At 32.7% G+C, this 21,316-nt stretch overlaps 1 non-coding gene across 50 annotated transcripts in view; it reads left to right on the forward strand.

Moving 5' to 3' along the window:
• Positions 1-10,586, forward strand: part of LOC149122944 (uncharacterized) — a 104,538-nt gene extending 93,952 nt beyond the window's left edge. For 41 of the 50 annotated variants that reach the window (XR_016217231.1, XR_016217232.1, XR_016217222.1 and 38 more), the window contains 4 exons: positions 1,239-1,342; positions 6,787-6,926; positions 8,007-8,120; positions 8,944-10,586. This is a non-coding gene — a transcript (uncharacterized LOC149122944). The remainder of the gene's footprint in view (positions 1-1,238; positions 1,343-6,786; positions 6,927-8,006; positions 8,121-8,943) is intronic. The other 9 variants (XR_016217226.1, XR_016217234.1, XR_016217254.1 and 6 more) reach the window with 1 other exon arrangement.
• Positions 10,587-21,316: the final 10,730 nt, after the last annotated feature.

Consider the following 21,316-nt stretch of genomic DNA (forward strand, 5'->3'; position numbering starts at 1 on the left):
AGACGTGTGAAGGGAGTTCAGATAGTAGAAGTACCCAGTGGAACTGGGGTATCTGAAAGATAACTGATCACATTTCTTGAGAAAATTAATTTAACATTTGTCTATAAATTTCTGAATTTGGAGTAAAATGGAAATGCTTAGAGTGTTTTATAGGTATGCTGTAGAAACATACTCTGAAAAAATAAACACTTGAATAGTGAGACTCCCAGGAGATTTCTGTGCTTGCATCTGACACACTCACACCTTCATCTGTGTTGCCAAAATATTCTGATTGATGATCAATTTATGCAGGGTGCTTAGATAGTCAAAATTCAAATATAGGTTTTATTTCCAATTATTTATTAAGTGAAACCACTAATTTTTTAAAAAATTGATAGGTAAACAATATATTTACTTATCATGCACAGTATGACATTTTGAAGTATATAAATGTAGAATTGTAAAATCTAGATAATTAGATCAGCTTATACAGTTAGCATTTTTATAATAAGACTGCTTAGCATCTGCTCTACTTTTATTTTAATTTTCCAGAATACAGTGTATCTTTTAGTGTGGTCACCTTGCTCTATGGTAGGTCTCTTGGATTTAGTCCCCGTATCTGTGTGTAGTTCTATATCCTTTAAACAGCCTCACCTCATACTCTGTTAACCACCATTCTATTCCTTCCTCATGTGAGATCAACATTTTTGGATTCTACATATGAGTGATATGTGATATTTGTTTTTTGGTGCCTGACTTACATCTTTTAAGGCTCTTCTTTGTTGTTGCAAATGACAGGATTAAGTTAAACAATTATAATAGCTTAGCTTACTGCCAACCCAGTCACTAGAATTAGAATAATTTTTTTCTTAGTCCCTAATTTTTCCTGTCAGGATTCAAGTGATTTTTTCCTACCACATGCTGCATCAGACATTTTTAGAGAGGAAATACTTATATTTCCAATTTTTGGATTTCCATGTTTTATTGGCCAATTTCATATAATATAATCAATGAGTTGCTACTATATTCAAAGAGATTCCAGTTAGAATAATTATTCTGAAGTGTACTGCTAAATTAACTTCGAAGTGAATATTTTATAAAAAATTTTATATGTACCTCTGTAATCATATATATGAGCATGATTGTTATAACATATGTGACACAATGAATGTCTGCTGTGAATTCTTTTATGCATTAATAACTAAAGATTTCATTAAGAGTATTTTCATAATTTCTTTATTTTCTCTTATACTTTGTAGATTAGGTGCCACATAATTCCATGGAATCTCACCCCAAACGCAATGAAGTACTGATTTTATTATTTGTACCAACATATCTGGAAAAGAGAAAATACACGCCTGAGGTAATATCCAATTTTTAGTAAAAATATTTTATGGGTTATTTTATTATTAGTTTAAATAATCAAGAATTTCATTGAGTAGGTAAAGAGTCAGTTAATAGAACCAATAATTAATATTAATTAATAATTAATAGAATCAATATTAGGCACTAATAATTTGATAAATTGTCTATGACTTCATGATATTTATATATTCATAATATATATTAGTGATATATATAATATATATATTAGTGATATATAATATATATATCTAATATATATATATTAGTGATATATATAATATATATATATAAGTGATATATATAATATATATATCACTAAAACTTCACAAAAATCTTAGAACAAATAATTTAATGCAACAGAATACAATGTCAACATGCAAAAATCAATAGCTATTGTTGTTCACCCAATAGTGAATTATCTAAAAAGTAAGAAAACAATCTTTGGGCCAGTATTGTGGCACAGAAGGTTAAGTAACTACCTGCTAAGCCAGTATATCACATATTGACATTGGTTTGTGTCCTGGCTGCTTCACTTTTAATCCAGATCCCTGCTAATGCACCTTATGAAGCAGTGGAAGATTACCTAAATGCTTGGGCCCCTGCCATACATGTAGAAGATATGGATGGAATTCTAGGCTCCTGGCTTCAGCCTGGCCTAACCCAAGCCATTGAGGCCATTTGTAGAATGACCAGTGGATGGAGGATCTCTCTCTCTCTCTCTCTCTCTCTCTCTATTTATCTATCTATCTCTTCTTTAAAAAAATAAATCTTTTGAAAAAAGAAAGACATCCAGTTTCTAATAATTGCAAATAAAATAAAATAAAGCAAAAACCAGGAATAAATTTATTCAAAGAGGTACCAGGTTCTAGTCCCGGTCAGGGCGCCGGATTCTGTCCCGGTTGCCCCTCTTCCAGGCCAGCTCTCTGCTGTGGCCAGGGAGTGCAGTGGAGGATGGCCCAAGTGCTTGGGCCCTGCACCCCATGGGAGACCAGGAAAAGCACCTGGCTCCTGGCTCCTGCCATTGGATCAGCGCGGTGCGCCGGCCGCAGCGCACTGGCCGCGGCGGCCATTGGAGGGTGAACCAACGGCAAAGGAAGACCTTTCTCTCTGTCTCTCTCTCTCACTGTCCACTCTGCCTGTAAAAAAAAAAAAAAAAAAAAAAAAAACTATAAAATATTGATGAAAAAAAGAGAAATTGAGGAAGACATAAGAAATGGAAAAGACACCCCTTGTTCATAGATGGGAAGAATAATATTGTTAGAATATCTGTATTATGCAAAGTGCTACACAGATTCAGTGCAATCTCTAGCAAAATACCAATGATGGTTTCACAAAACTAGGAAAAAACACTACAAAAATTTGTATGGAACCACAGAAGACCATGATAGCCAACTTTTGAGCAAAAATAACAAAGTAAGAGACATTATACTACTTGACTTTAATATACTACAAAGCTATGTTATTGATATAAAAATAAACCTATAAACCAATTAAATGGAATAGAAGCCTAGAATTAAATCTGTATACCTAGAGCCTACTGATACTTGGGAAAAGTGCTAAAAATTTGCATTGCAGAATGTATTTTTAATGAATGGTTCTAAAATTGAATATCCATGTGCAAAAGATTAAAAAACTGCTAGCTATCACCATGTAAAAAATCAACTCAAAATGTATTAAAAACCTAAAGGTAAGTCATGAAATTATTAAATAGGGGAAATTTCTCAGGGCAATTGGAATAGGCAAGAATAGTTTTGGAGAAGACACTCAAAAGCACAGGAAAGAAAAACTAAAATGTGTATGGGATCACACCAAAATAAAAGTTTCTGAACACCCAAGTAAACAATCAACAGAGTGAAGAGATACCATCCAGAATTGAAGAAAATATTTGCGAGATATGTATCTTATAGGGATTAATAACATGAATATTTAAGAAACTCAGTCAATAGCGCTCATTATTATCATCCAATTACGAATGGGCAGTAGATCTAAACAGACCTTTTTTCAAAGAAAGACATATAAATGACAAACAGGTACATGAAAAATGTTCAGCATTACTAATCATGAGGGAGATGAAAGTCAAACCCACAGTGGGATACCACCACTAGGCTATTATAAAAAATACAAAAGATAACAAGTGCTGGTGAGGGTGTGGAGGAAAGGGAACCTCTGCACCCTCTTGGTAAGAATGAGGGAGGGAGGGTGTAATGGCAAGTATCATTATGCCTTTAAAACTCTATAAAAGAAATTTTTTCTATTTTATAAATAAAATTTTTAAATAATAAAAAAAAACAGTATGAAGATTCTTCAAAAAACTAAAAAAAAAGATATGATCTAGTAATCCCACTACTGGATATATATCCAAAGGAAATTAAATCAGCTGCCAAAGAGACATCCGCATGCCTATGTTTATTGTAAAACTGTTCACAATACCAAAGAAATAGAAACAACCCAAGTATCCTTTCAATGATGAATGAGTAAAGAAAGTCTGGTACATATACATAATGGAATACTATTCAGCCATAAAAATAATGAAATGTTACCATTTGGGACAATATAGATGGGAATAGAAACCAGGTACAGAAGTATAAATACCACTTGATCTCCCTCATATATAGAATCTTGAAAAGTTGATGTAACTGAAGTTGACAGTAAAATGGTCACTACTAAAAACTAGGGAGAGTAGTGAGGAGAAAGTTATGTGAAAACATTGATTAATTGTTACTTAGTTATGGTTCGATAGAAGAAATAAATTCTGGTGTTCTATTGCACAGTTGGATGACTGTAGATAATTGTAATGTGTTTAAAAACAAATAATTTTGAACATTTTCAATATAGATAAATAATACACTTTTGAAAGGATATATATGTTTACCATTTTTGAACATTACACATTGCATAACATGTATTGAGAGGGAGGAGCCAAGATGGCGGAATAGTGAGGGCGCGCACTGATAGTCCGGGAAAAGATAGTTTAATAAAAGTGGAATTACTGTAGTCTCAGGAAAAAGCTCGGGAAAAAATTACAAAGGAAACTCTTCCGGATCTAGTGGATGTGACACGGAGGCCCTACGGGGAGAGCAAGGACGCCCACAGCACAAAAGCTGAGGCGCGGGAGCCGAGGCTCAGAAGCCAAGCCGCGGAAGCTTTCTTAGTTTCCCTAGTTTCCCTAGAAAGTCCTCATAATGGAATGAGGCATGGAGAATGGTGGAGAGGCTGTTTGTCATTGGTGTGGCAAAGGGATGTTTGGATCTACTAAGGCTTGTGCTTACCTTATTGCCAGTGAGTCCTCAAGAATGTTACCTGGTGAGCATCAGAGAGTTGTGTGGGAAGTGACTCATGGTGAGAGGGTTAATTGTCTATCTTTTCCATTCTACATGCTCCTCAGCCTACCTAGTCATGTATAACTGTGTGCATCCTCTCTGCATTGCTATGACTGCTATGGCTGGAATCAGGTGTTGTATAAGCTATGTGATCTAACTCTATGCAGCCTCTGCAAATTGCTATTTTTGCAAGCTCAAGCATGTTGAGTTCTCTGAGCTATGTTTAGACAATTGTTACTTTATTCTTCTATCATAGATTTTTGTCATTTTCTCATCCCTAATCCATTGGATCATCTTAGAAGATAAAGTATGAGATTGAATATACAAAAACAAATGTGTATTGTTATGAATGAAATGTTCACCAGGCCAACATTTTTGTGGAACTGCGGGCATACCCATATAGTCTGATTGCACATTAAATTAATATGGCAGGAAATATTTGACAGTGCTGGCTATAATGGAGGCTAGAGAGTAATACAATAATGGTTGGGGTAATATTGCAAACATCCTAGGAGAGTAGTATATTAGCTAATTTAATATACAGGTATATAACTGAACACTATTCTCATACTGATGTCTGGTAGACCAATATACATGTTTACTTGTATACGTCTCATTTTTTTTCACATTTACTCCATTTCTTTGACAAGGACAAAGCAATAGACTTCACATGAGAGAGTTCATTCATTCCTATTGAGATATAACATAAAGGAGAAGATCGAAAATTTTTTCTGCCATTCCACCCTTATGGGACAGTGGGAATTTTGAGATTATTGCATATGTTGTCCCTAAAATATTAGTATTTCCTGTGGGCTTATATGAAACTCTAATATGCAGTCTTTTCTGGGGAGAAATTTCTAGGTCATCAATGGGCAGGAGCTTTCTCTATAATTAAAGAGGGTGTGTTGAGTGGGTTCCAGAGCAATGTACACTCAAGTGTCCAGTTTATTTTACTTCTATGAGAAAAACAGGGCCACCTTTTAAAAACTTGTACATATCTATGGTAACCATAATAGTTTATCTTGTTGAAAAATAAGGAAAAGAAGAGTTACATAATTACTTTTGTGAAAATGAAGTCCCACACAGATACTCACACTAAGAAAACTGTATGGAGAGTTCAATTTGTCCTTAGCAAGGACTGTGGTGTTGAAAAGCTAACCTGCTTTTAATGCATTAGAGAAACTGAATTTGACAATGGTCTGTACGTATCCATTTTGGAAGTGAAATTATAACTCTCAGTGCTTGACTACCAGTATATATGGGCTTTGTAGCAAATACCATGGAGAACCAGCACATTACTAGTGAATATTAAGAAACAGATCAATATTTACATGTTTGATAAACCTAATGACATAGCATTCTCTAGGTGCCTTCACAAGGAATTAGAAACTTTGAGACATACAGTTTTTCATTTTTTGATTTGTCTCTTCTTTATTCATTTTAATTTTTCGTTGAGTAATGAACAAAGTTGAGATCAGTAAATCACATTTAAGCCACTTCTCTGTGCATTTTTAAAGATACTCAAAATGTTATAATCGAATGTGTTCATTGTCACATCTAGACTTTCTAGTTATATTAAGATTGTTGAAAAATGATTTATATTACAGACTTTCTTCAGAATCAAGAGGAAATATTGAATTTATGGATATATTTTACATGAAGAATGACCGGGACACTTCAGATTATTGCACTTGAGTGTACTCTTTTACTAGATTTTTATTTTTAGGGCAAATTTAAGCTTAGACTTACTGTGTTATGATAGACCATATTTTGTTTACTCTGCACATGAGAGTTAGATCTGTGTTTTATAACCTTCAATCTTAGTGGAATGTGAATGTTTTATCTAACATAATTATTAGCTGGCTACTTTATGTGTGTTGGACCTTACTGGGGTAAAGGGAGAACTGTGTGTGAAGTTTGTGCAGATGACACACAGAGGACTTAACAGCATTAACCTTTCCCAGTATGTTCACAGCACAGGGTACCTACTCTTCACGATTCTTTATTATTAAATTAGATTATATGTGTGTGTATGGGTGTGTGTGTTTTATATACATACAGGTGCGTCTATATATGTATGCATGTTTTTCTTAAAATGTTTTTTCCTATTCTTTCCTGTCAGGTGATAATGGAGGAAGGAAAGGAATCCTCCAATGCCCTTGCCTTAACTCTCAAATGTTAGCTCCTTTGAATAGGCTGGAAATTTACTTACTAGTCAACTGTTCTCCATTCCTACCAATGATCTCTTGGATACTCTTGCAGGTATGCTTTTATATATATATGCTTATATATATGGATAGAGAACTAAATGTTCAAAGGCCTAGCATAGATAGATCTTGATCTTTTTTAAAAAAAGATTTATTTATTCATTTGAAAGAGTTACACACACACACACACAGAGAGAGAGAGAGAGAGAGAGAGAGGGGTCTTCCATCCGCTGGTTCACTCCCAATTTGGGTGCAACGGCCAGAGCTGTGCCGATCCGAAGCCAGGAGCCAGGTCTCCCATGCGGGTGCAGGTGTTCAAGGACTTGGACCATCTTCCACTGCTTTCCTAGGCTGCAGCAGAGAGCTGGATCAGAAGTGGAGCAGCCGGGTCTCAAACTGGCGCCCTTATGGGATGCTGGCACGACAGGCAGCAGCTTTAGCCACTACACCACAGCATCGGCCCCGATCTTTATCTCCTTAAGTTTGATGACATTTGGCTTAGCTAAATAGCATTAAAAACCCATCTAAGAGCAAGATGAGTAATGGTATAGTAATGGGAATTAATAGCTCTGTGGTCATAATACGTCTTCCTGAATGACACATTGAGGGGTTAGTCATTGCCAAATAATCCTATCCCAAAACTGAATCTCTCATTATGTCTCAGCCTTTCATTTGTATGATTGGCTCATCCAGAAGTCTTTTAATTTCTATGGCCAGATATTTCTCAGAAAAGTGCTTTTAGGTGTGAGATAAGCACCTTTGTGGGTTGTCATAGAAGAAGTTCTCAAATCTTCATTGTGAACAGATTTATAAATAGATGGATTTGAATGGTTTTGTGAATAACCGGAACAAATATTCAGGAAAATACAAATTATTTTTAAAAAGTAAGAGACTTAATTTTCAGTGGGATTCAAGGATATATTTGGTTTTGGAAATGCACAGGGAGAAGGGCCCAGATGCCATTTGCTGATACTGAAATGTACAGTTACAGAACAGCTAATTATGGCTTTATAGTTGCATTAGGGGCAGCTTCAAATGAAACCAGTAGGAAAGAGTAGTGAAGAGTAAATTTCCAGAGTCCAGCCACATTGCCTATTTCACTAGAAGTAATCTTTCTCACTCTTTTTCACCTCAGAAGATGGCTTCCTGGGAACTTTTCTGGGAATGGATGATTACCAGTAAATTCCTGAAACAAGAGTCATCCAAGAACCTCTTTGCCTACCTTTTGTCCAAGTGTCATCCTTTGATGGTAAGGTTTAGCTACAATAGTCCTTGCTTTCTAGGAGAAACCATATCTGAAGATAAATAGCTTTTGATAACAATCTAATTATCTCCAAAGATCAGTTTGCATAATGGTTTAGAGATATAGCTTTTCTTATATGTCTTCATAGCTTTTCTACATCACAGTCCTTTTTATCATTAATATAATATAATTAATATATATATTAAATAATATAAATAATATAATATCCTTTTTATCATTAATATAATATAATTAATATATATTAAATAATATAAATAATATAATATCATTAATATAATATAAATAATATAAAGGAATTCCTTAATTATTTTTCTCCCATTCAACAGACTGTTCTTTCACGGTTGGATTCATTGTGTTGCTAAAATAATTACATGCAGTAGACACAGTAGCATTTCAACATCTGTCAGACTAGAAGGCTGACATATAGTTTTATCTGAAATATAATGGATCAAATGAGTAAGTGATTTAGAGCTTTAAGAAGCTGTAATATAGAAGGGAAGAAACAGATGCAAAATATGAGTTGGAGATAAAAACCCAGTGTGAATGTCTGCCATCTTTGATGTTAGGAAATTTAAAAGTTGTGTTTTTCACGCTATAGCATGGATCTGACTGCTGGGAATGGGTCTTTTTCTGTGTTTTCTGAGTAGATTTGTTCTAGCACATGTAGGAGAAAAAGCAAACAATGATGTTGTAGTCCCCTGACTACAGTCCCCTTGTTATAAGGGGACTTACTATAATAAGGGGACTGTAGTCCCCTTATTAAATGTGTTTCATACCTTTGCTAATTTTTCCCAATGTGTCCTTTCAGGTGATGACCACAAAATGAGGCAGATTTGTTGCAAATGGTGCCATTACTTCCACCACCAGCTTCACCAAAATAATGATACAATCTTCCTTATGCTTGGAGACTCTTTCCTGTCTGGCAGTGGATACCTCCTGCAGATAAGAAATGCTTAACTGAGAAATGCTCATGTTGGGATATCATCGATGAGACTTTAATTTGGGCATGGTGACTGTTTCCCTTGCTGCCACTTGAATCAATCCCAGGAGCCTCAGTAGAGGAAATAATATAACACAAGAAGCTCAAAATGGTGGAATTTCTCAGTGCTCCCATAAATACACATTTATAATTTTCCTTTGCCACATGGTAATTTTTAAAAAAAAATAGAATATATTAAAATAAGTGGTATGATTTTTTCAAAAATTCAAAGCATATTTAAATAACTAATATATAAATTAAGTACCTTGCTCTCTTCCAAATCTATTCCCATAGTTTACCTCTCTTAAGGGTCATGTGCATTTTTTAGTGGTAGATATGCACAAACACACACACAACCTGTTTTTGGGAAGGGGTCTGTAAGTGGGGCCATATTGTATCACATTTTGTGCAAATTGCCTCTTTCATTTAACAGTCTTTTCAATGGCCTTTTTATATTTTAATAATACATACACATCTGTGTTGTTTGAATGACTGCATGACTGCTTAGATGAAATATTATTAAATGTTTTTAGCATCTCTCATTCATAGATAATTATGTTAGCACCAAATTTTTGTGCAATGAACCTCCCCATATACCAAAAATTTGCATTTGTCTATTTTTCATGATAAATTACTTAGCAGTTGAAATGCTGGGATTAAGGATATGCACACTTCAAATTTTAAAAATTATTGTCAGATTTCTATTAAAAATGTGATTAACAGCTTTATCTTCAAGTGGCAATAAATGAGATTGCCAACTTTCTCGTAACCTAACAGAAAATGAATTTTATAAATATTTAAGATTTTTGCCAATGTGATCACCCAAACTATTGTCTTAAATTGTATTTCTTTTGTTTTTGAGTTTAATCATTTTTCATATGTTTATTAGCCATCTGTATTTTTTAATTTCCTCTTTATGTCCAATTCGGGTGAATGAGGGAAATTCCAGTATCTTGGTTATTTTAAAGAGCTCATTTACTCTTGGGGAAATAAGCTTTGGATTGTCAAGCATTACAGATATTTTTCCACACTTTTTAACTTTGTTTTTGTTACAAGAATATGTATGATTGTTATATGTCCAAGTATAACCATGTTTGCTTTAATGGCTTCTGAGTTTCATGTCATTTTTGGAAAGATATATATTGAGCCCATAAAATCCTTCACCTATGTTAACTTCTAATTCTTTTGTGTTTCTTTAATTCAAATTCTAAAATCACAAGAATTTTTTTTGTTTTGAAACCTTAAAGTTGCCAAGTTATTTGCCATTACTTGCGATTATTTGCCAATAATTGCCCATTTATCTGTAATGCCATCTTGCGCATATGCTGTATTCTCATTTGTGACTGGCTCCATTTTTGTTCTGTGGATCTGTGTGTCTCTTCTGCCTCCTGTCTCATGTGTCTTCTCGTTGGAAGAAATTGCAGTTTTGACTGCAATTTCATCAACTTTAATAAATTAATTTTAGGAGAGAATGTTTTTTTTAATAATATTAAGTCTTTATATCCAAGGATAAGGTATGTCTTTTTATGCAATAATTTTAATTACTGCTAATATTTTCATTTTTATGATGGGTTTTTTTCTTTCAACTTGAATTCTTATTTATTTTTCTGTATCTGAAAGTTTGTTTAGTTTTGTTTTTGGGGTAATTGATCACCTTACTGTTTCTCATTACTTTTCAGATTTTTTTCAAAATATGTATTAAATGCATTGAAAATATTTATAGTTTGATTTCCCCCTTCCAATTGATCCTGATTTTAGTTTTTTGATAAAGTTCACAAACTGGTACTTTCAGGCCACTTAAAAAATCTTAGAAATGTTACTCATCCTTGATTTAATCAGGTTTTATTGGACTTATTCTCAGGTTAGACCAGCACATTGTTGCTGGTCTTTTTCCCCAAAAGACCACCAGAAAGAGCTATGATCAAGAAAAGCTGAGTTTATTAAACTTACTGCAGCAAGGGAAAACACCACCTTGGCAGGGTTTATGGTGTTTCAAAAGCAGGAAATTAAGGCTTTGGGAGTGTGGACTGAAGTGCTTGAAGTCAAAGAACTAATTAGGAATGGGTAAAGTTCATCATGGAATAGTTTCAGAATTGGTGGGAAATTAAGATGGGTTTTAATGTGAATCTTGATAATCAAATCATTGTCTGATTAGTGACCTGTTTGCATAGGTAAGATGTTATTAATGATAAAAGAGCTAATTGCCAAGATGAGCAAATTGAATTTGTTTATCACTTTACAAATTGTATCTTGCTGAGCGGACACTTCTGGGGTTAGTATCAAGTCTTATTCCAAATAGGTAAGTTATTTTGATGTGAGTGGTCTTCATCATCAATGTAAGATGATGCCAATTTTAAGTTTGATATTTTGTCAATTGTGTTAGAAAAGTCTCCCCCTTTTTATATGTTTCTAAGGAATTTCATTAAAAAACAAGTATTAGATAAAATCAAATGATTCTTGCATAAATAATTATACTTTATTTATTGAACAGATTCTATTTGGCTTTAAAAAGTGTTTTATTTTAATTTATTATGTAGCTATAAGTATTTTAATTTGATTTCACATATTTACAAATATATAACTAAGTCAGATTGATCTGTGATTTTCTCTTGTTTTATTGTCAGGTTTGATGTCAAACATCAAATTTTCTGGTTAAAATCATTTTGAGTATTTCTCTTATTTTATGGCCAAGAATGCTTTCAAAGGTTCTAGAATAACTACCACAGATTAAATGAACACATCAATGAAATCATCTAAAGCTTGCTTTGTTTTTGGAGGTTTGGAATGGAAGTGAGAATTATTTAGAATTTCTTTCCCCCCTTTTTTCTATGATTATTGTTTGGTTTTGTTCTATTATAATATTTAACCTTTTTTTCTTCTAGAAAAATCACAATCTATGCAGATTTTCAAACACATTAAGATGAAGTTTTGCTTATTTCTACTGTGCCCTTTTAAGCAAATAAGTCTGACTAGTGAGTTTTTACCATCACTACCCTTTCCTACTCTTCTCCCTCAGTCAGGTCTTTGTTCTAATTTATCAGCTTTTTAAAATGCTTTAAAGAATTAATTTTTCTGTATTCTTTTGTTTATCCTCCTAATAAATGGTTTACATATTTTTAAAAATTTGTTATTTGCTTTTGGTAATGAAGGTTTACTTTGTTGTATATTTTATAAAATTTCATTATGAACATGCCATAAATATAGAGTATGAAAATGACAGTGAACTTGCACATCCTGGGATCCCAGAATCCACATTGTACTGTCATCAACATCTGCTGTATTAGCTTCATGTTATGTTTAAAGTATGTTATTTTTACTATTTTTAGATTGCTTTAAGAGACAAAGATGGAGAGAGAGGGGAGAAGGGAAAGAGAAAGTAAGGAGGGAGAGGGAGACACAGGGATACAGAGGAGACAGAGAGAGAATGAGTACTCTCTCCATCTGCTGGTTCACTACTCAAATGCCCATAATAACCAGAACTGGGCCCAAGCTGGGAGCCAGGAATTCAATCCACATTTCTCACGTGGGTAGGATAGCTTATACCATCACCAGTGCCTCCCAGGTTTAGGAAGCTGAAGTCAGGAGCCAGAACTAGGTAGTGAACCCAGGCATAAGCTACAGGAATCATTAAAACATGTTTGTCTCTCAGAAGAAATTTTTAAAATGCGTTTATAAAATCATAATATATGTTACAAATTCAAAATTTACAAAAAGGTGTTCAGTGAAATGTAATTTGTCTTCTCAGTTTCGTCTTCCCTGGTCACTGAGTTCCTCCTTGCTGAGGATAACGAGTGTTACTAATTTCTTGTTCATCCTTTTTCACAAGCACATGCATTGTGCATATTCAGGCACACACACACAGTCCCCAAATGTGAACATGTACAGGTACATATAAACACGCATACACTTTTATAGTGTGTTATATCTTTATATTCTTATACAATAAATATTTTAATATTGCCAGAAGATTATTATATATCAGTAATTGAGGACTTTCCTTATTGTCTTTACAAATTCATATTATTACTTGGGTAAAATTTAGTTAAATGCATTGATCTTAGCTAAATAATTCCATGGTGTTTCTTAAAAATGACTACTACCTCATTTGGAAGTTAAAATATTTTTAATATTTGAGAATCTACTCTTCTCCCTCTTTCCAGTCAAGCAAATTCTCATAGGAAACAATGTTATGATTTCTATGATAGTAGGTTTGTTTTGCTTGTTGCTGAGATGAGATTAACATGATTAACATGAATGGAATTGTACAGTATGTATCTGGTTTCTTCCACTCTTTAAAATGATACCGGGATTCATTCATGCTATTCCCTGAATCAGTGGGTTTTAAACTTATTTTTTCTTTATAATTGTAACATAAAACAAGTATTCCATTCATTGGTTATGTTACAATTTACTTATCTAGGCTCCTGTTGATGAACACCTAAGTTATTTCCAATTTTAATCAATTTGATTGTGTTAGCAGATCTCTGATGTAAGCATCTAAAAATGGAATTGTTCAATCATAAGAAAGACTTTTGCTTAACTTTTAGGAAACCTCTAGAACAGTCTTTCAGAGAAGTGGAGCCTTTTCACCCTCAAAACCAATGTATGTGAGGAGACTTCAAAAAGTTCATGGAATATAGAATTATATTTATTTTGTTGCAGAAACTTTCATGCATAATTTTCCATAATATGCATTTCCACAAGCACTTTGAGAATGAGCTCTAGGCATTGATTTTAAAAATTTTGCCCCAAAATAATCTTATTTCAATTATATTTTTCCATGAAGAATTGGAAATACCCTTGTATGAGATTTTCAGTTATTGTCCATTAACACCAACATTGGAAATTTTCAGTCTTTTAAATATCATCTACTTAAGTGGTTATCAGGTGGCATTTTATTGTGATTTCTATTTGAAATTGGTCATGTACAGGTTATCATCCTGTTGAAAATCTTTAGTAAAATTTCTATATAATTTTCCCAGCTTTTGTGATTGTGATTTTCAAGTAATTTTAAACTCACATATAAATATTCAATACTCTAGAATTCCTATATGTTCTTTACCAAGGTTTCCTAATGTTAGAATCTTGCATAACCATTTTTGTAGCATTATTACATATAACAATCACTTAAATCAGAAAATTAACATTGACAAAATATTATTAAATATAGTGTTTAATTAATATTGATTTATATTTCTATGATACCTCCTACACTTACTCACTGGAATCCACTTTATAAGGAAGAAATGTCCTTCTCCCTTTATTTCATGTATTCGGTCGTTGTTTTAAACCAACACAAATTTATGGATACTTATTTTGTTTTAATGGGTTTCTACATGTGGCAATCATTGCTCTTATTTTTCCAGTTTTCCTAGATTTGACTATTGGATGCCTTTAGTTGATCTCTGTGTTTATTCAATATGTCCCCATGTGTATAAGTGCATTCATTGCTTCTGGAGTATCACTGCTTTTAGGCCCAGAGTTGGGAAAAGTATACAGATTTACTCACACAGTTATGCACACATCTGTATTTATTTCTGATTCTCTCCAGGAATTCATATGTCTAAGCATGTACACTAAATATGTAAATATGTGCTAGAAGTAAATACTATACCATGGATTTCATACACACACACGCGCGCACACACACACACAGTATATGCTGCTTAACTCTGAGAAAATGTTGTGAGACATGTGCTGCTAAGTGACTTTGTCCTTTTTCGTACATCATATGCTACTACACACTGAAGGTATATTGTATAGCTTATTGCTCCTATGCTACAAACCTGGAATAGTATGTTACTGTGTACTGAATACTGAAGACAGTTGTAACACACTGGTATTTTATATCTGAACATAAAAAACATATAATAAAAATACGGTAGAAGCATTTTAAAGAGTACACTTGTATAAAGCACCTATCATGATTAGAGCTTTCTGGACTGGAAGTTGTTCTGGGTGAGTCAGGAGTAAGTGATTGTGAAGCCCCAGGATATTATTATATGCTATCACAGACTTTATAAACAATATAAGTTTATAAACAGTAAAAATACTGTTTTCCAAACTTAGGTTAATTTTTTTTGTTCCTTTTCTGTGGTCATGTTACTCATACAGGCAGGCACTTATATTACTGTTAATATTCCATTTTGAGTTCTTCAACCTCTCATTGATTTTAGCTGCTTATTTTTACACTGGGGAAACGCCATTGTGATTCTGGGAATTAGAACTATGAGAAGTTCACTCTTTGTTCTTACAAAATTTCTAAAGTTATATTAAATAAGAACAGTGAAAGTGGAAATCTTTGTCTTGTTTTGGATCGTAGAGGAAACACTTTCAGCTTTTCCCCATTTGGGATGATATTGTCATCTTACATTATATCATTTTTATTTTTTTTATTTATCATTTTGAAATATTGAATCTTACAAATGCTTTTCCTGCATCTACTAGGATGATTATATAATTTCAGTTCTTTATTCTGTTGATGTAATTTTTATATTTATCTGTTTATGAATATTGGGCCATCCTTGAATTCCTGGTACAAATCTCACTTGACTATGATGTGTGGTTTTTCAAATGTGCTGTTAGATTTGGTTTGCTAATATTTTGTTGGTAATTTTTACGTTCATTTTCATCAGGGCTATTGATCTGTAGTTTTATTTGTTGTTGTTGTTGTTTTTGTAGCATCCCTGTTTGGTTTCATTATCAGAGTAATGCTGGCCTCATAAAAAGTTGGGCAGAATTCCATCCTTCTCAATTTTTTGAGTAATTTGAGGAATATTATAGTTAATTCTTCTTTAAATGTTTCATACAATTCAGCGGTAAAACCACCAGATTCTGGACCTTATGCCAGTGCTTTTCACTGAAGCTTCAGCATAAATCTTGAGATGGGGATAGCATGAGTCTAAAAATTTATTCTTCTATTTCAGGTTTTGAGGGGAAAGGAATTTGACTGCAGTAGGACCTTTGCATTTTCATTTCAATTCTAAAGTGAAAATGAAAACTTCCTGAAAAATATATTTTGATTACATTGAACTTACATATAAATTTCAGAAGAACTGACTTTTTAACAAAATTGAATCTTCTTATCTATCAGAATGGCATAGTTCTTCATTTATTAGGTCATCTTTAATTTCTTACAGAATATTTTATAGTTTCAGTATAGAAACAAGCTCTTATTATGGGAAACTACAAGTTAACCCATCATTACATTCCTGAAACAATCCACTTGGTCACTGTTTTACTTTTTTTATATATTTCAATATTCAGTTTTCTGTAAGTTATTTAAGGATTTTTTTACCTACAACTAGGATGGCCATTAGTCTTTGATTTCCTTTTTATTTTTGTCATATCTTGGTATCAGGATTCATAAAATATATTAAGCATTATCATCCCCACCATTTTGCTAGTATTTCTCCCTGGAATGTTTGATAGAATTCATTAGTGCAAAGTGAAATGATCTGGGACTGGAGTTTTCTTCATGATATTTTAGTAACCATTTCAGTTTATTTAATAATGTAATATTTTTCAGAGTTTGTCTTTCATTAGATGTCAGCTTTAGTAAGTTCACTTTTTCATAGGTTTAGTCCATTTCATCAGATTGTTGAATTCAGTGATATAAAGTAGTTCATATTTCCTTATATCCCTTGTAATGTCTAAGATACATGGAGATCTTGCCCTTTCTAGTCTTGATTTAGGTAATATTATTTCCCTGCATATCACTCTTCCCTGTTTTTTTTTTTCCCACCTCATTTTTCGTTTACAAGAGCCCATCTTTCACTTGCTAATTTTCTCCATTTTCTGTTTCTGATATTATTAGCTTTTGATCTACCTATATTTCTTTCTTCTTTATTCTTTTAGTGCTAATATACTCTTCCATGGTAACTTCTTAAGAATGAAACTTGGATATCTTATTGTAGACTTTTCTTTGTATCTAATACAAACATTTAAGACTATGGGCACTATATTAACAGACCCCACAAAGTTTTAGATACTATCATTCAGTTCAATTTTTTAAATATTTTTTTGTAATCTAATGTTAATTATTAGTTCTTTTTTAAATGGAATGTTTAATTTACATATATATAGAGATTTTCCAGGTAATTATTCCTACTTCATTTTTAAATCTGTTATGGTAAAAAAAAAGAGTACAATGCTATTTCAGTTTTCACAAATTTATTGAGGCCTGTGTTATGCTCTAGTATATGTTGTACCTTGAGGAAGGTTCCATTTGCACATGAATGTATATGTAGTAGTTGTTGGTTACAATATACTGTAACTGTCAAATAATTCAGTGTGTTCAGATTTTATCCAGATGCTTAAATTTTCTCTCTCTGAATAATTTTTAATTGTTTTATAAGCTGCTAAGACAGTAGTATTAGAATCATGTTCCTGTGTGATTTTGTTTCTCTGTTTAGTTTTCTTCATGGTTCTTTATGTATTTGAAAATATCTGATTTTTATGCTTTTACATCTATCATGACTTTTTAATGTATTTCCAATTTTTGTAATTTAGTATGTTCGTCTTGGTAATATTTGTAGTCTTGAAGTCTACTTTGTCTCATATTGGAAAGTATAGCTAGCTTTCTTACATTAAAAATTTGATGCATCTTTTTTCTGTCTTTTTAGTTTATGTCTTTGTACTTCAGTGTGTCTACCATAAGCAGCATATATTTGGGTCTTTTTAGATAGCTTGATTTTTAAGATACATTTCTCTCAGTATATGCTTCTATTTAGCTCAGGTTCATTAACAATTTTTTTGTAATATCTAATTTCATTTAAAGATTTTCATTCGTTTCAGTTCAAGAATTTTCACTCAATTCATTTTTATAATTTCTTTTTAATCTTCTTTTATTTCTTACATTTAACCCCAGAAGTATTTTCCTTTAATTACTTAAAATTATTTTATTTATTTTTAAAAATATTTATTTGAGAGACAGAGTAAGAGAGGCAGACAGAGAGGCACTGAAAGAAAGTGAGACAGAGAGCTCCCGTCCTGTCTTTCCATATGCCCACAGTGGTTAGGGCTGGTCCAGGCAGAAGCTGGTAGCCAAGAACTCAACACAGGTCTTGGTGGTAGAAAACCAATTACATGAGCTATCACCATTGCCTCTCAGGGTCCACAATAGCAGGAAGCTGGATTCAAGAGAAGTTGCCAAATGCAGAACCCAGGCATTCTGATGTAGGGTACAGGTGTCTTGTCTTAATCATCAGGCCAAATGCCCACCCCAAACATATTTGTAATGAGATCTCTACTGTCCCTATCTGCTAGTACCACATCTGGGTCTTCTTATATGTTTCTGTTAACATACATGTAACTGAAGTCTTAAAAGCAAAGAACCTGATATTTGGCCAGAAAAAATAATTTAGGAAATATGTTAGTATAAATTACATTGTTACTTCAACACTTGAAATCCATATTTTATTACTATTGCTGAAAGTTAAATACTATGACTTAGTTGTGAGTATATTATGTAAATGTAATCTGTATTACAATAGTGTGAAGGATGGTGCAAGGATGAATGTAAGTGTGGTGGTACATGGGTCTCATATTTTACATGATGTAACACTATTATTTATACATACATGTATATATATGACATGAAAATAGAACTTCACTAAACAATGGAAAGAAATATAGCTAGAGATTCAATAGCAGAATTAAATATAATAATGAATAACACTTGATTTGCCCTGAAGAATGCAGGAAAGAATAAAGAAAGGAAATAAGTATGCAGGAATCTATAGAAAACAAATTTCAAAATGTACACCTAAATCCAGTCGTATTGATAATTAACTATATTCATGTTTTTCATTGCCTTAACTGGTCAAATACTAGGTAAAGTGTTTTAAAGTTTGTTTGTAGTGCTTTTTTAATTTTATGGGTTTTTTACAGCTTTTGCCTTATGAAGTTTGGTGTTATATTTACCTTTAGTGGGTACATACCAATTTGATCTTCTTGATCTATACTTTTCATCAATTGAGAGTAGTTATTTTTATCAAAAGTTTTCTTAATTTAATTGTGTTATATTTCTATTTTAATGACTTATAACTTGATAATACCATTCTACTATTTGTAACACTGACAATGTGTGTTAATTTACCTTTGCCATCTTTTGTTTGTTATTCTATAATTCTCCATTTTTCTTAAATGACACCTGGTGTTTCATTTGATTTTGAATTTTATAATATAACTGATGTTTCTCTCCCCCATTTCGATTATTTAGAAGATATATTATATGATGGTTTGATAATTTTAGTTTTTTTATATATCTCGTATTGTGAAATCAACCTACTTATTTGATCTACCTAATTGAAGTTTCCATGTGTGAAAGAAGAAAATATCACACTTATAAATTTTGTAGTCATGTAATAAATTAATTAATCATAATGAAAATAAATTTTTATGTATTGAGTGTATACCAAAAAGTGGTAAATTCCTTACTGAAATGCTTGTAAACATTGTCTTTTAATTATTTTTTCAATTATCCAATGAAACATGCAATATAACAATATTAGTTCAGTATATAACATATATATTATATTTTATGTATATATATATATATACTTATATAATGAGGATAGTTATACTGCCTTCCTCGAATTGCTCTTTTAAATATTGAAACACTTTGTGTAGATAAAACAACTAGGAAAGATTTGGCACATAAGGCTAGAGTGATCCGATGCTGAGAATATCAATAATAATGGTAGTAATAACTAATTAAGGCAATATTTTAACTCAGATATATCTTATTATAAATGGTGTAATTAACCATTATAGTAGATGTTATACTCATTTTAGCTTTATTCTGTTGGCAAAGTCTGAAATTTTAATCCCATTGTCACATATTACATTTGTAAATGATTTTTTTTGTTTTGTTTTCCTGATCAAGGCTCGTTTATTCAACAAACCCAGTAGTATTTAAACATGACCAGTTGTACACAAGAAGGAGCACAAAAGATTTACATATCAAAAAGACTAAAGAGTTCCCGATAAGGTTCTTCCTCTTAACAGAGGTGTGACTGATTATTTTTAAAAGATTTTTATTTTATTTATTTGAAAGGCAGAGTGACAGAGAAAGGGAGAGACAGAGAAAGAGATCTTCCAGTTCCTGGTTTAGTCCTGAAATGGCTGCAGTGACTAGGGACTGGGCTGAACCAAGCCAAAGCCAGTAGCCAGTAACTCCATCTGTGTCTGCAACAAGGGTGGCAAGGCCCAGGTACTTGAGCCATCTTCTGATGCTTTACCAGGCCCATTAGAAGGGAGCTGGATTGGAAGCAGAGCAGCTGGGACTCCAACCAGCACTCTGAAATGGAATACTGTCAACACAGGCAGTGGCTTATCCCACTGCAATACAATGCTAATTCCTGCAAGTGATTTTAAATTATGAAATGTACACAAATGCATTATATTTTTAAAAGTTGAAGTATTTAGTTTATTTCATGATTATATTTTAATTTGTAGCAATAGATACCATTTGGTCAACAATTCCATATTGTATTTAGTTGTTACCTCTTATTTCATTGGTATCATATTCATGTATTCATGTCACTCTATATTTTATCTCTTTTCCATTGGCATTGTTTTGTTCTCAAGAAGGATCATTCGGGAAGCACTCCTGTAGTAATTTACAATCTTTGTAATATTAATCCTTCTTTGCTTTTCCTCATAAAGTGTCTTGATGAGTCAGATCTTTGAATCGTGAGAGATAGACTACACTAAGTGCCTTCAAGGGGCAGAAGCGAGGGGCAGAACCATGATGAGTTTGACTTTGGACTTAGTGGATATGGATACAGGATCTAAAGAAGTTAACTAACCTTTTGTTCCCTGCTCATCTCTTAGTTACACTTTATCCATTTTGTTGAATTTTGTGGTCAATTTTTTCTTTATGTGAATTGACAAAAGGACTATTTGAAGCCCTAGATTCAGACCTTACCTGCTTTGCAATCTTAGCAAAATGATACTTTTTTCTCTCCTTGTTTATATATAAGGTCAGGCACAGAGAGATGGGCCTGACTTGAGACAGTCAGATATTCACTGATCTAGGATGGGATCTCAGGGTAGATCTAATCATATATACAACAGATTGATGATTTTTATGATTGCTAGCTCCACTAGGATCTTCCAGTCAGGATAAAATGTACCCTAGGAGACAGAAAAGGAGAATTAGTTGCAAACATAGAATAAAATGTACCCTAGGAGACAG

Source organism: Oryctolagus cuniculus, chromosome 12 (genome assembly GCF_051225735.1).
Source record: "Oryctolagus cuniculus isolate XC-2025 breed Fujian yellow rabbit chromosome 12, ASM5122573v1, whole genome shotgun sequence".
Taxonomy (NCBI): Eukaryota; Metazoa; Chordata; class Mammalia; order Lagomorpha; family Leporidae; genus Oryctolagus; species Oryctolagus cuniculus.